Here is a 16,036-nt window from a genome sequence, read left to right on the forward strand (position 1 = left end):
TGCTGTGGCTTCCAAGTCTGCGGAAACGCGTCTTTAGTTTTGTTAGTGTGTTGACATAAGCTTCTGAATTAATGGTACCACCTCTTGGCATCGCATCACTGAGGATCACACCTTCACACACCCAGAACCCGGTGATCATGACCTTACCGGTGCAAGCAGTTGCTCTGATTTTTTTCTTCTGTGGAGACTGGGAATGGCACCATTTCATCGACTGTCGTTTTGTTTCAGGCTCAAAATGGTGAATCCAGGGTTCATCACCTGTCAATCGGGACAAGAAGGCCTCCCCCTCAGCTTCAAAACTTTGCAGCAAATCAAGACAAATGTTTTTTCTGTTCGATTTGTGATCCACCGTTAGACACCGCGGGACCCATCTTGCACAGACTTTTCAATTTTCACGAGGGCGGAAAATTGCATCTGCACTTCCTTTACTGATTGACAGATGCAGCACCAAGTGACGAATCGTAATGCGTATGTCCTCGCGAATGTCAGCATCAGCTCGCTGCAACATGTCAGGTGTGACAGCCGTGGATTGTCTCCCCTATAGCTGAAAATCGTGGAGCCCCGCAGAACCGCCTTCTGGTGACCTCACCCGGTGCGCCCAGCGATTAACTGTACTTGTGTCGACAACAGGTGCTCTGTAGACTTTTAACAAGCGTTTGTGAATATTCCCACAGTTTTTTTCTCTGCAGTGAGAAATTCAATAACGACACTTTGCTTGTAACGTACATCACCTACAGACGCCATTTTGAAACTGTCCTGCAGCTGCACTATCAGCCGGAAGTGACAGAAACTTGGAGCGCTCACTCAGGAGACTTCAAATAATACATACGTAATGTTTCGCATTCGTAGCGTTGTTTTCGGCTCAAAAAAAAAAAAAAAAAAAATGCGGTGCATTACTTTCTGGGTAACCCTCGTATTTCCAACGATCTGATAGGAAACCGTGAACATATTGACTATGTGATAGTAATGGAAACTGGTACTGACTCAGACATGTCCACGGTAGCACAGTTTGAAAATATAGACTGAACGGAACAGAGACGGACATTTTAAGTAAGGATAGGAAATTTTATTTCACAAATATTATTGACGTCGCTCTCGGCTTCAAGCAAAATATTCAGACGATTGGGATCTTAGAAGGGCGTCGGTGAAAGGCTGCTGTTTTAGTCGTCAGCTGTCGTAAAATCGTCGTGAGAATCAAGATACGAAAATGTATTTCTGAAGCTGCTTAGCGGTTACAAATCATTAAAACGTCCAAACAGCTAAAAGCGACGTTTCCAGAAACGTTAGGAGAAAGTCTCTCTCAACAAAAATTGTAGCAAGAACAGACGCAAACCGTATTGCCGATAACTATAATGTTAGTTAGAGCCAGGACAACAATACTGTACACGGACGGTTTCCTCGGAAATACAGCTCAACAAAGCCTAGTGGCTATATAAGGAGACGCGCTGCCTCTGAAATACAGTCCACTTCAGAAGCGGGAGAGAGCAACACGGGGCGACGGCAGCTTTGCACGGCGAGAACTTCTAACGTAAGTATAGGTAAGTACGTCTGTCCACAGGTGCGTCGGCGAATACTCGTCTGCGACTCCACTTCTGCGACTCTTCACGTCAGTGGCTCTGCACATCTGCGACTCCAGACGCCTGCAGGACTACACACCGGCTGTGGCTACACGCCTGGGCCTGCTTGTCAGTCATTCCCAAGATGTTTGGTGCTACATATCTGTGACTTTGTGTGTGTAGGATTACATATCCGGAAAATCTACGTACTCTTTACATCTGCCATTCAACTCGGCTGGGGCTGTACACTGAGCGACTCCGAGTCTACGCTTTTCATCTACGAGTCTACGCTTCGCATCTGCGAGTGTACGCTTCGCATCTACGAGACTGCATTTCCCACCCATGAGTCTACAGTTCACGCCCACGAGTCTACACTTCACGCCCACGAGTCTATACTTCACGCCCACGAGTCTACGCTTCACGCCCACGAGTCAACGCTTCGCAACTTCGAGTCTACGCTTCGCATCCACGAACCTACGCTTCGCATCCACGGATCTACGCTACACTTCCACGAGACTACGGTACGAGTCGGCCACACTACGCAGCGGCGATTCTACCCCTCCACCCACTATGTCTGCCACGCATCGTCGACCCTGACGACGACGCCTCTGCATGACAGCTCGTCGTGGTCCCTCAGTTCCGACCAGGGTTTTCGGGAGGTTTCCCTTGGTTGTAAGGCGAATGCCGGAACTGTATATCCCCTCCCATCGATAAAGAGATAATTAATGTAAAGAAGAAATTGAGAAATAAATGCTTTAAGCTTAGATGCCTTGTGTTCAATTATTTTTGACCAGTGTACGTTGAGTAATAAATGACATTACCCATTTACTTTGGCTAAGCCAGGAAGCTTCATCTGATCGCTTTAGTATGCAAAGAAACAGATTAGTGGACATCTGTGGCTGATGTACGAAGTTCAAGTAAAAAAGACTGAAAAATCACTTAACAAAAAAGACAAGGTTCTAGCAAAAAAGATTGAAAAATAACTTTGCAAAAAAGACAAGGTATCAGCAGAAAAAAAACGAAAAATAACTTAGCAAAAAAGACTGAAAAAAGTCATTCTTTGTACGTCGTTGGTATAACAAAAAATCACTTATTAGCTGAAAAACATTTTTTTTTTTTTCGTTCGCTATATCAGGTTTAGATAGGTTTGCCAGATAGGTTTGCTGGCTGATTTGAACGTGGCATTGAGACATACAACACTGCTTGCTATTGACTCACTTTTTTACAATGTATACAACGAAAGATGTCTGGCAGGCGGTCTACTCTACACCTGAATGCGTCCGTTGTGTTTCTTAGTGTTCAGACTGTAGCAAACGCGCTCTTAATATTTTACTGCAGGGATTCGTGCAGTTTCTTATAGAAACGAAACGAAATGAAACGAAACGAAACGGACGAACATTTGTGTTTACATTTAGACTGTATAGCTGTGTGACTGTGTACATCTTACCGCTGTGCACAGACAGACTTCAGACTTCGCAATCTATTTGGGGCGCTTAGAAGAACCAGATTCGGTCCACTTTGCTAGCAGTGGAATATCACTGTTATGTCTAGCTATTCTTTACGTTTGGCCAAAGCACGTTTTACAGATTTAGATCAGCGAATTCTGCTTGGGCTATGTCTCCTCTTACATGTACGCATGACAGCACGCCATGTGAAAAATATTCGGTACCAATGTGGCAAAATTACTTCACTGTCGTGAATACTGAAGAGTTGAATGTTTTCAGTTACACCATTACTCGTATACTGCATCGCGAAAAATGTGTCACACTAAAACAAAGGAATTATCCGATCTCGAATTGAGATTTAGCTTCATATTAACAACCATTGGTGTACCATTCTAACAAGACCGAGTGTCGAAATGTAGGATTTCCTCTTACCAGTTTATATAATGTTCAGCTGGTTTACGTATGCCACATCTCACAAGTAATATAAAAGCTAAAACACGCCAACGAACAAGCAGAGCTTCACTGTTCATGAAGAGGTGTTCCATCACCTATACTAAGTCGTGGTGACGATTTTCGACCTCTAAGGATAAATATCGCCGTACAGAGGTCTCGTCTGAGTGAGATTTATTTAAAATACCAAGACTATGCTAAAACAAGGCACACGTATGCCATTAACGTATAACAATCCCTATATTTTTGTCTGAAGTGAATTAATCATGCCCAGATTTCTGCAGTTCGTCTTGTTTACTGTTCGGTTCCGTTCAATACAGTTCGTTGATTGGGCTCCCCAGGCATATGGCTAATGCAGCACTTTCTCAGCAAGGAAATCTATTTTAATTTTGATCTGAATTTTAGTGTGGAGAAATGACTAGTTTCTAGAAATCGAAGGAACAGCATGATAAATGTAGCTATCTACCTGACGGAGCAGCCTTAAAGATGAGAATACCTAAACATTAATGAAACAGTTGCAGTTTCAAGTACACTAGATTAAAAACAAGTAGTTAGTCGAAATTGGAGAATTTTAAATTTGTGGTAAGTCCTAGGGGACCAAACTGCTGAGGTCATCGGTCCCTAAGCTTACGCACTACTTAATCTAACTTTACCTTAGGCTGAAGACAACACACACACACTCATGTCCGAGGGAGGACTCGATCCTCCGACAGGAGGAGCCGTACCAACAGTGTCAAGGCACACATTATGCGACAACTGTATATCAAGTACCTTGAGACCTTAACACGCATTAGATCTTTACAGGATGCAGCCACTGTGATACGCTTCCTGTATTTGAAAAGAATGTTTACGATGCTGCTATTCTTAAGTCAGTGCCGCTTGTCCGTTTGGAAATATTAAATATTCTCATGAGCAGGTCAATAGCTTTACAGTTTCGTCATTTATCTAAAATACGTATTTTGCTAAGTTCAAGTTCACTAGGGTGGTAAGCTAAAATAATTTGCGTTCCTTAATTAATTCGTGAATTTAATGGTAACTGATCTGCTACACTGTAATACACTAATGAATATTCGGCGTGTCACGCTATTTAATTTCGTATCTTGAAATTCGTTGATGTTGCAGTATACATCGACACCTACATGACTAATCTGCAATTCACACTTAATTATCTGCCTGTGGGTTGATCGAGCCACTTTCACGTTATGTCTGTACCGTTCCAAACCGAGCAGCGTACGGGAAAATGAATACTTAAATCTTTCCGAGGGAGCTGTGGTTTCTCTTATTTTATTACGATAATCATTTCCCCCTATTAGGTAGGCGTCAAAAGATTTTCACATTCAGGGGATCAAGTTTTTGATCGAAATTTCATGAAATGATTCTGCCGCAGCGAAAAACTCCTTTGTTTTCGTGACGGCCATGCCAACTCGCGCATCATATCAATGACTCTCTCTCCCCTATTCTGGGAAAATACAAAACAACCTGCCGTTCTTTCAACTTTGTAGATGATCTCTGTCAACCCTATCGGGTAAGAATCCCATACAGCACAGCAATAGTCTTACAGAGGACGAACAGGTATATTGTAGGCAGTCTCTTTAGTATACCTGTTACATCTGCCTAAGTGTTCTGCCAATAAAACGTAGTCTTTGCTTTGCTTTCCCCACAGCACTGTCTATGTCATCGTTCCAGCTGAAGTTATTCGTAATTCCAATTCCTAGGTATTTAGTCGAATTGACAGCTGTTAAATTTATGTAACTTACCTTGTAATCGAAATGAAACGGACACCTATCAGTTCTCACGTGGATGACCTCATATATTTAATTGTTTAGAGTCACTTGCTTGGGACCAGTAGAGGGCCGATACACTTCCACGGGGAACGCCATATATCACTTCTGTTTTCTCGATAGCTTTCCGTCAATTACTACGAAGTGTGACCTTCCAGACAGGAAATCACAAATGCTGTCGCACAATTGAGACAATACTCTATAGGCACGCAGTCTGATTAGATATCGCTAGCGAGAAACGTTATCAAAATCGTACTGGAAATCTAAAAATAGGAAATCAATTTTAGATTCTCTATTGACAGCACCCATTACTTCGGGTGAATAAAGAGCTAGCTGTGTTTCACAAGGACGATATTTTCCGAATCCGTGCTCACCATGCATCAGTAGATACTTCTCTTCAAGGTAATTCATAGTTTAATTTTCTTTATTCTACAAAACATATTCTGCAATGTATGGTGGGGATGTTAGCGACTTTCCGACCCGTTGCAGAGCGAGTACAATATGTGTGCATGACTCTGCAGGTGCCCTGTCAATTAAAGTAATTGTACAAAGGAAAGTTTTTAAGAAATATTTTGCTAACTTATCTAGGTATGTGAACGTTATGTAAATGTGTATCGTTCTGGCTCAATGATGCATAGTTATACTTGGAGTCTTTGTTCTCATTTATCAGTCGTTCTCATTCTATACCTTAATGAATGTGTTTGTATACTCGCGAGCTGTGTGCTGCCTTTTGTGAAAACTGGGAAGATACCGTCCAGCATTACACATCACAAGTACGCCAAGGAAATTTGGTTTTGGATGGTCAGATTAATATTCCTAACAGTAGCAGGTTGCAGAAAAGACGAGCGTTCCGTGCGCACTGGTAGGCCAACAAATTTAATTATCATCAAAATTCATGTCCATTTTAAGGCACAGTGACTGTCAGAATCTTATTTGTGAAAATAACATACGATTATTAGGTCAGAGGCTTAATACCAGTAGAAGATCTCAGTAAAGTGCCATCTTGTGAGTTTTCAAGCAATTGTATCAGGAATTCAGATGTGTTAAATTTTACGTTCATATGCTGTGTTACTAAACTAACAGTTGTAGTACAGTCATTGTTTGCAAGACCAAAGATAAATATTAACAGTATTCAGGGCCCAAATTTTAATCTGAGTCTTTGTTTCTCAGTCAAATAGCATATGTTAATTTCATTGAAAACTAATTGCCTTCTCGCAGCCAAATTGTATGATTTACGCTCTAGTCGGGATTTCGCATCGTGTAGCATGCGCTACACATACTTTCATTCGAAATTAAACTTCTACGTAGTTCTGTTGCCCTGCACTGACGTTAACACATTTAGATATGCAAATAAGTTTGACACAGTTTCTCAGATACCTACCATACACTTACAAACACGAGTGTAGAAGTTGAACATCATTCTTTCAATCGTCTCTTGGAATTCCCCCTTCAGGTTTTGGCGATAGCAGCATTCTTTCTCTTCCAAACACTCCCATTTAACTCCCAGAGAAATTCTATTGTGTTTGATCTGTGCTCTATTAATGTGATGCGATCCTAGTTGTTCGTTTTTCGATGTCTCCTGCCACGCCTACTTGATAAGGACTCGAGATACAGTGACAGTACTTTGATAAGCATTCGATACACAGTGGCAATACTCCAGATCTGGTTGCACCAACTTTTCTCTATGTGGCCTCAATTAACGATGCAACGCTTCTCCCAGGATACTTCCAATAAACGATAGTTTTCCAGTCACCTGACCTACCACCGATTTCCCGTATTCGTAGTATTACAAGATATGTGAGCGACGTGGCAGTCACCGAGATTTTAAGAACAATAAGGTCCCGCAACAATCTGTGAAAAGGTGGATATGCAGAGACAATTAACTGTGTAGCACCACGTTGTTGAGTCTACAAAATTCAGAAATACAGCTATTGCATATCGTATACATTCGTTACTGAGTAACGAATAGTCAACGAATCTGTACGTTCAGTTTCGTTCCTGCTTGAAAGGTTTCGTTTTCTTCTCGACTCGCAGTTCGTCGTGCCGATTCCGTAGTTTTCGAATTCTCTGAGGGTCTTGTCAGTAGTGACAGGGAGAACTGAGTACATGCTGTCTCTCGCCACGTTTTCTTTCACGCACGCATTTCGTCTTTGGCTCGTCCAGAGTCGGCTGTGTTCGCAAGCCTCCAGTTCCTTACTTCGAACTAATTTTCGATAGTCGTGTGAAAAAGTTCCAGGCTTCGATGAGGTGAGATCAGAGAAAATAAAGAACTTTGGCCCTTTAACAGTCAATTGGATCCTAACATGGTAACATTTGTGTTGCTGGAGTGATAATCCATAAGATCTGGCACAAGGCAAAAGTCATAGCACTGTTTAAACAAGAATCGAATAACCTTAAGAACATCTGACCTCTATGACTTCCGTGCCATCACTTTGTAAGTCCTGAAGGGAAAGATTTTGAATCGAATTTCTGAGTCTGCCGACAAGAAGATAATTAAAGAACAATCAGGTTTTGGTCCATGGAAGTTATATACCACTCAGATACTTCGACCTAGCACTTATAGGGGGAGGGGGGGGGGGGTTATGAAAGAAAGCAGTTAAGGAATGCCTTTATCGATGTTACAGTTCTTTACGATACCTAGAATTATAAGAAAGTAACAAAGAATCTGCTTACAAAAGGTAAGAGCTATGGAACGTTTCAAGTAAATGTTCTTTTGCCGTCAGGGGAACCTCAGTTAGCATTATTGCTTTCGTTACGGCTTTTTTTTTACAGAGATATGAACGGCGGTATGACTTTTTTAAATGGCATGCTGTATTTTTTATTCGGTAATTCATTTCTTCGTCTAAAGACCTATTCAAAAATGAATCACAGTGTACCATTCACTTGAAAATAACGTTATTAATTACATAACACAACACTGACTTTGAGCCTCGGATCACAAATTCATCCACTTGCAGGAGTTCTCAGAAAACAAATGAAAACTAAGTAACAACATAACACAAAATTGACTTTGACTCTCCTGTACCACTGCCCAGGAGTGGAACATTCAAAAGTGCTCAAAGTGGTGTCCCCGGTACACTGGTGCACTCGTTGAATGAAAGAATTATTTACTGCTTCCAGTGTTGTCTGCTGAAGAGCATTACAAGCAAACACGATACGTTCCTGAATGTCTTCCCGAGTTGTTGGAATATCGCGATAGTCAATGTCTTTAATGCATCCCCAAAGAAAAAAGTCTAGAGGATTTAAATCAGGAGACCTAGCAGACTAAGTAACTGTTCCTCCTCGAGCAATCCATCTGGCAGGATACCTTCGGTTCAGAACACGACGTGCACGCATGGCATTAGGTGCTGGACAATCATCGTTTTGATACCACATAAGCATTCTGGTTCTTAGAGGCACTTTAACCACAAGAGAAGAAAGAATTCGTCTGAGGAAGTTGGCATACGCTGTGCCGTTTAGACTACCATTGATGAAATAAGGGCCAATAATTGTAGTACCATGCATCCCACACCAGACGTTAACCCTCCATTGACGCTGATGTTCCACCTATCTAAGCCATCGTGGGTTGTCGCTGGACCATTAATGCATATTCCTTGTATTTAACTGTCTTTTGTTTGAGAAGGAATATTCATCGGCAAATAGAACATTGGAGAAGTCCGGGTTGGCGAGGATTTGCTGCTGTGCCGACAAGGTTCTGGAAATCATTCCCATGCAATTCTTGATGTAGGTGTACATGGTAAGAATGGAACCGGTGACGTGTAAGAATACGATCTACACTGCTTTTAGGAATGCCGATCTCGTGTTCAAGCTGTTGTGTGTTCACATGTGGATTCATAGCAACGGAAGCGAAAACACTAACTTCGGCAGCTTAGTCTGTTCGAGTGCTACGACGATTACGTTGTCGTGGGTTGAAACTTCCAGTTTCCTGAAGCGTCGTAACAAGACGAGAAGACATCCGTCGGGAAGGTGGGTTCCTGGCAGGATATCGCTCTCTGTACAGCTCCGCTGCCTGCGTAGCATTTCGCCTACCTTCAGCAACAACAACACCAATAAAAGAAACTTTATGTCGATGCAGCTTGTAGGAAGGACAGTCTTTATGCCTACTATACACAACAGTATTTAAAAGGACTAATCTAGTGTACTAAATGCACCCGTACATAAGAAAACAGTATTTCAATTACTGTTCTGCTAACTTAAATTCCCCATAGATGAGTAGTATTTCTATCTTCTCTTCGTTGTTGTACATTCTACTCACACAACTCTTCAACCGACGATGGTTGACGGAATGACGGGTGTGCATTCTACTTATGTCTACATTTGTCCCCTGTCAACGTCAGCATGTGGATGTGTTCCACTACCCGAGTACCTGCACTAAGCGCTGGTAGCGTCAACGTCAGCGTTGTGCTATGTAATTAATAACGTTGTGTTTCAGTGAATAGTACCCTGTGATATACTTATGAATAGGTATTTAGGAGAGGAAATCAATTAACGAATGAAAAATACAGGGTGCTATTTAAAAAAGTCATACCGCTGTCCATATCTGCGTAAAAAGACAAAGCTACAACAAAGGCAATCATGCTGATTGATGTACCCCTGACGGCTAAAGAACATTTGCTTGAGATATTTTGTAATTTGCATCTGGACAAACAGTTATTTAGGGTAGTCAAGATAAATGGGACACCCTGTATACCGATGATTAGCCACTCAACACTAAAACCCGGTACTTCATCTGTACAGATGACTCAGCTGTCACTACTCAGGAAGAGACATTTGAAGAAGCAGAATCTAGACTGGCACCTGCTCTCGAAGACAGTACTATGTAGCATAATTACAATCACTTACAACGAAGTCCGGATAAAATTCAAATGTCTACGCTCCATCAATACGAGAAGGACCCAAGAAAAAAGCTGAACAGCACCTGGATAGGTCGCAGTCTGCATTCGCGACGAATACCTGGAGTTAAAGTTGGATCTTACATTAATCTACAAACAACTCTCTGTGGACACCAGACAAAATGTGTGAAGCTGTAGCAATCTCATCGACAAACTGACAAACACCACGTAGGGAGCGCAGTCCAGCGTCCTCCGCACATTCACACATCTGCGATCCTCTCCTGCGGAATATGCCACATCAGTCTGGAGGAGCTCTTGACGTGGTTCTTCATGAGGCAGGCCGCATAGCCACAGGGTGACTAAGGCCAACCACATTCAATAGGATTTTTCACTAATCAGAGTAGCACCTCCAGACGTAAGAAGACCAGAAGCAGCAGAGAACGAAAACAAGGAGCCAGAAACAGATCTAAAGCATCCATTGTTAGGAACTCACGCTTATCCATCACGACTGATATCCAGAAAAAATTTTCTGCTTATAGCAGCACCAATTACAGCTTCAGCAGAAGCGCACCGAAGGGAGTTGTTGACAAGAAAGTCTCCTGGAAGATTATGGACAACAAAGGAATATACAATCAGCCTGCCACCTTCAATACGGGACCTGGAAGACCCTCGACAGGTGAATAGGGTGACAAAGTTGAAAGACTAACTGGAAGAAGTGTGGTACCAGCGATGATGAATTTTGTGATTGTGGGGAAAGGCAGGACACTGAACACTTAATGAAGAAGCAGTCAGTCTTACTAGCAGGTTGATGGTTATTATTTATTTACTAACGACGTGTGCCGCATGATTCAGATTTCTTAAAATTGGCCTACACACAAAATATACATTTTGTTAGAAGTGGCTTGACCCTACTTTACAAAATTGGAGTTAAATAATACTTTGTAACTCACAGCTCACTAACGCCAACTGCTGTGAGAGGCTGACACCTGGCGCACGCCTCACTGTGTTCCCGCTACGAACAACTACACATCCGACACGTTTGCATGATGTAAGAACATCACCAATAAACCTCCAGAAATGTCTCACTTTGCTGGTGAGTCCGTAAAATGTGGTATAAAGAGCATGCAGTATAGCTGGCCCCGCTTTCCCACGGGAGTTTTGCGATAATTAAGCCAGTCTGTCTTTGAACTAACGTAGTGAGCCACCACGTAGCAATTCTTCCTACCTGTTATTTGGTAATGCACTCGTAGTTTTATGCCCTCTCGCAGAGCCGTAGCAATGCCGTCGTGTTCTGAAAGTGCAGTAGTACTGTCCATGGTTTACGTAACGCGGGCGCAAGCAGTTTTTCGTGCAAATAATTTTTTCAGGGGATGCCATTACGTTGCATCATCATTGACACGCAAGTCGCGGAAGTGGTATCAATTAGAAAGATTTGCAATACGGCGGCCAAATCCCGAAGGGGATCTCCCGGCCATTAAATGGCATTTCATTTAATTTCATGCTGCGTTTATTTAAAAAAAAAAGTTAAATGAACTTGTTTAGACTTGTTAACTGGTGGTTATGGTTCACAGTCTGTAGTCTGAGCGTACAATCGGCTATGCCAAAATTATTTATTTATTAATGTCAACGTTTTCTGGAACTGTAAAATTACTGATAGTATTTATGACCCGTAGACTCCCCCTAATGTCTTAGTTGTTATGAAATATTTATCATTAACAATTACTTGACTCTAGCCACAATAAATGTACTTTCCCTGACGTCTCGAGCGTTCTCTGCATCGACACCTCATCCCATTGGCCCTGAAAGGGCAAGAAGGCCAAACGCCCCTGCAAGCCAGCCCGTGTGGGAGCCTACCGCTCGCTTCTTACTCCGTAGGCATTGCAGCGCTGGTACATCCACTTCACTTATGTGAAACAACTAAACTGGAAATTAAGTAAAATGCGCTCTTATCTGCAAATAATCGGTACCTTACAATGGTGACAGACCTATGTAGGCCTTATCATATTTTGCATTCAGTGGAGTATGTCACATGCCTCAACAAGGTAATCTCTTGTCTTTTCTTTTCCTTCTACTATTACATCATGTTTAAAATAATGTATTTATCAGAAAACCAGTAACTGGATGTGACTATTTCGGCTATATTCCAGTCTATTTATTTACAGGACACAGTGCAATGTTTCCAGATGCTTGACGAGGGCAGTTACTTGCTGGGAATTCTGCGTGCTTGATATCCCATGCACCTAATACCATCTAAAATTCAGAAAGTCGTTTTGCAATTACTTCCTAGTAACACTTATATAATGTATATTCTTTGTGTGGGCCAATCTGAATATGTCTCATTTAGGAGAAACGTATCATTGGCAAATAAATAATAAATACATCCCTCCAACCAAGACTGATTCTTCATCATATATCACTGGTTACTGTATCTTCTCAGCCACGTGTGGGGAAACGTTCTCTGAACACTCGTTCGTTTGCCTGTAATCTGAGTTAACAGTAAGACGAGGAAGACCTGTTTGCATCGAATGACTGTGCTACTTTGGATACTGAACTTTGTACTCTGTGAATTTCTCAGTAATTAATATTATATTGTAGTTTTAAATTAGATTGTGTTTTAGTTTTTTTTGTATTCGCATCTGCATCTGGTTGTGTGACGTTTCACCGATCACGTGGTCAGGTGTCATGAACTAACCTGTGACTATAAACTGCTCGCTAAACCTTGTGGCCAAGCTACCATCTTCTTTCTTGAAAAATAGCACGTCAAGAAAATTTAATCTTCCGGCTGTCTCTTGCTCTTTGAGAAAGTGAATCTTCGGACTGATCAAGTGCAGATGTTTGTGAAAACGATCCAGTTCCACCCTGCCATGCCGCCATGCCACTCACGCACCTAACTGAATCAAATATTCGGTTTCTGGTTCACAGTTTTTAATGCCTGCTCCTCGAACTTTTCCATAAAGAAGTTCACTATAACCGGTTTTAATAGGAGTTAAAACAGAAAAAAAATTCACATCTTCGGGTTTTAACTCATTATAAAATTTGCAATTTCCGAATGAAATGATATATAATCACTTGTGAACTCACATAGGAAATATTTTATTTTATTTTTTGTTAATATAATCTACCCTGGTTGAAAATGTTAAAGTTTTTACGTGCATTACTTCAAGATCTAATAAAATCGTTAATTTTTATATAGAAGGCTGTGGATTGCTGTGTTATAAAGGTTAACAGTGTTGGTCATGTTCAGATGAGGATGGGCACCGGGTTGAGGAAGTTGAAACAAAGTTTGAGAAACAAGAAACTTTCTGATGGTAAAGCCATAAGAGGCAGGCTGACAGACAAAATGATTGATGAACTACAGCAGTATTATTGGATGCCCATTAGAAATAATACTAAGGATTTGTTGAAAATGAAGCAGAGTTATCACAAAGGGAGTCCCACAGGGTTCAATTTTGGGTCCTGTGCTGTTCCTTATTCACGTGAATGACCTCTCACTGTCCGACCCCGGTAGCTGAGTGGTCGGCACGACAGAGTGACAATCGTAAGGGCCCAGGTTCGACTTCCGTCTAGATCGGAGATTTTCTCCGATCAGCGACTGCATGTTGTGTTATCCTAATCATCATCATTTCATCCCCTTCGATGCGCAAGTAGCAGAAGTGGCGTCAAATCGAAAGACTCGCACCCAGCGAACGGTCTACCTGACGGGAGACCCTAGACATACGACATTTTATTTACCTCCCACTTAACATTCAGCAAGCAGAACTAGTACTTTTTGCATATGACACGAGTGTTATAATAAATCCCATTCCAGAAAAAGCAGCTCAAGATGTTGTTAAGGATGTCTTTCAAAGAATTAGTAAGTGGTTCTCGGAAAATGGACTCTCCCTTAATTTTGAAAAATCTCACTATATCCAGTTCTGTACACCGACAAGAGTCATACTGACAACTGATGTAGCATATGAACAGGGCACAATTAACAGGGTAGATTTATCCAAAGTTTTGGGTGTTCATATTGATGTCAACATGAACTGGATGAAGCATATTACAGAGCTTCTCAAATAATGAAGTTTAGCTTCTTTCGCTCATCGTATAATCACTAGTCTTGGTAATAAACAGATCAGTCTCCTAACGTACATATTTCCACTCAATAATGTCTTACAGAATAGTTTTCTGGGGTAACTCACCACTTATACGTAAAGTATTGATTGCACAAAAGAGAGCAGTGAGAATAATTAGTGGTGTTCACCCAAGGACGTCATGTAGGCACCTACTCAAGGAGTTAGGTATTTTAACTGCACCATCAGAGTACATACCTGCAATTATTAGATCCAAGAGCTCCATTATTTCATCGGATGATTAAACTCTATCAAAGCAAATTTTTCGCTTGATCTGAGGTTTCCCGACTGAATACGCAACGCAAGAAAAACAAGACATTTTATTTACACAGGACTGCAGCTCGCTTCGAATCATCGAGACTGCGGACAAGGAGAATCATTGTCCGATTCTGATTTAACAAGTAAAGCTTAATTATAACTTTCTTGAGCGAATGTGGTGACTGTGATATGGCTGCTTATGAATGAGATCATTAATAAAATACTAATAGCTAACTTTCCTCCTCCCCAGCAACCAGTGTAAACACAAATATTAATTAAAATTATAATATATTCGGTAATGAAATTCGTTATAAATAATCCATCTCAATTCGCGAAGAACAGTGATGTTTAAACGTACAAAACTAGACGGAAAAATGACCTTTCCTATACGTTATTGAAGCTGTCAGTTACTCAAAAAGGAGTACATTATTCATCAACAATAATCTTTGATCAATTGCCGAACAACATAGTGTCTGGCAGGTAGCAGATCAAGTTTTAAATCTAGCTTAAAATGATTTTTTGGGGCAACTCTTCTATTCCATGGACGAGTTTCTGTTTCAGAACTGGTAAAAAAAATTGTACCTCTAAATGTAGCTGCCTATGTAGAACTAAAAGTTTCAGTAATATTAATATTAGCACTATTCATGTGTGTATATATATCTTGTAATCTGTCTTGTTCCACATCATATCGATAAAATAATCGTGAAAATGATCTACGGAACATGACACAGCTAAACTAAACTAAAGTAAACAGTCTCCAAATTCTGGATTTTGAAGGTTAACTGGATCAGTTTTTTGTCCATCTGTTAATATGTGCCACCACAGTATAAACATGTTTTCAACGTCGATACCTCGTAACATAGGCCAGAGCCTTGATAATTGTCTCAATTCGGCGAAGTAGTCCACTTATAAAACTTAATAAGGGCAAGGTCTCCGGTCCAGATTGTATATCAGTAAGGTTCCTTTCAGAGTATGCTGATACAATAGCTCCATATTTAGCAATTATATTCAACCGCTCGCTCATAGAAAGATCGGCACCCAACGACTGGAAAATTGCTCAAATCACACCAATACACGGAAAGGGAAACAGGAGTAATCCGCTGAATTACAGGCCCATATCACTAATGTCGATTTGCAGCAGGGTTTTGGAACCTAAACTGTGTTCGAAAATTATGAATTACCTAGAAGAAAACGATTTATTGACACATAACCTGCACGATTCAGAAAACATTGTTCTTGTGAAACACAACTAGCACTTTACACTCAGGGGATGTCAAAGTGATTCCGTATTTTTCGATTTCCAGAAGTCTTTGGACACCCTTCCTCACAAGCGTCTAACCAAAATGTGTGCGACTGGATTCGTAATTTCCTGTCAGAAATATCACCGTTCGTAGTAATAGACGGAAAGTCATCGAGTAAAACAGAAGTGACATCCGGCGTTCCCCAAGGAAGTGTTAGGCCCTCTATCGTTCCCGATCTACTCGTAGATTAACGACGTGGAAGACCATCTGAGTAGCCCTCTTATATTTTTTGATGCTGTCATTTAGCGTCTTGTGAAGTATGCAGATGACCAAAACGAAATGCAAAACGGTTTAGATACAA

The sequence above is a fragment of the Schistocerca americana genome, chromosome 2, assembly GCF_021461395.2.
Source record: "Schistocerca americana isolate TAMUIC-IGC-003095 chromosome 2, iqSchAmer2.1, whole genome shotgun sequence".
In the NCBI taxonomy this organism is placed as follows: domain Eukaryota; kingdom Metazoa; phylum Arthropoda; class Insecta; order Orthoptera; family Acrididae; genus Schistocerca; species Schistocerca americana.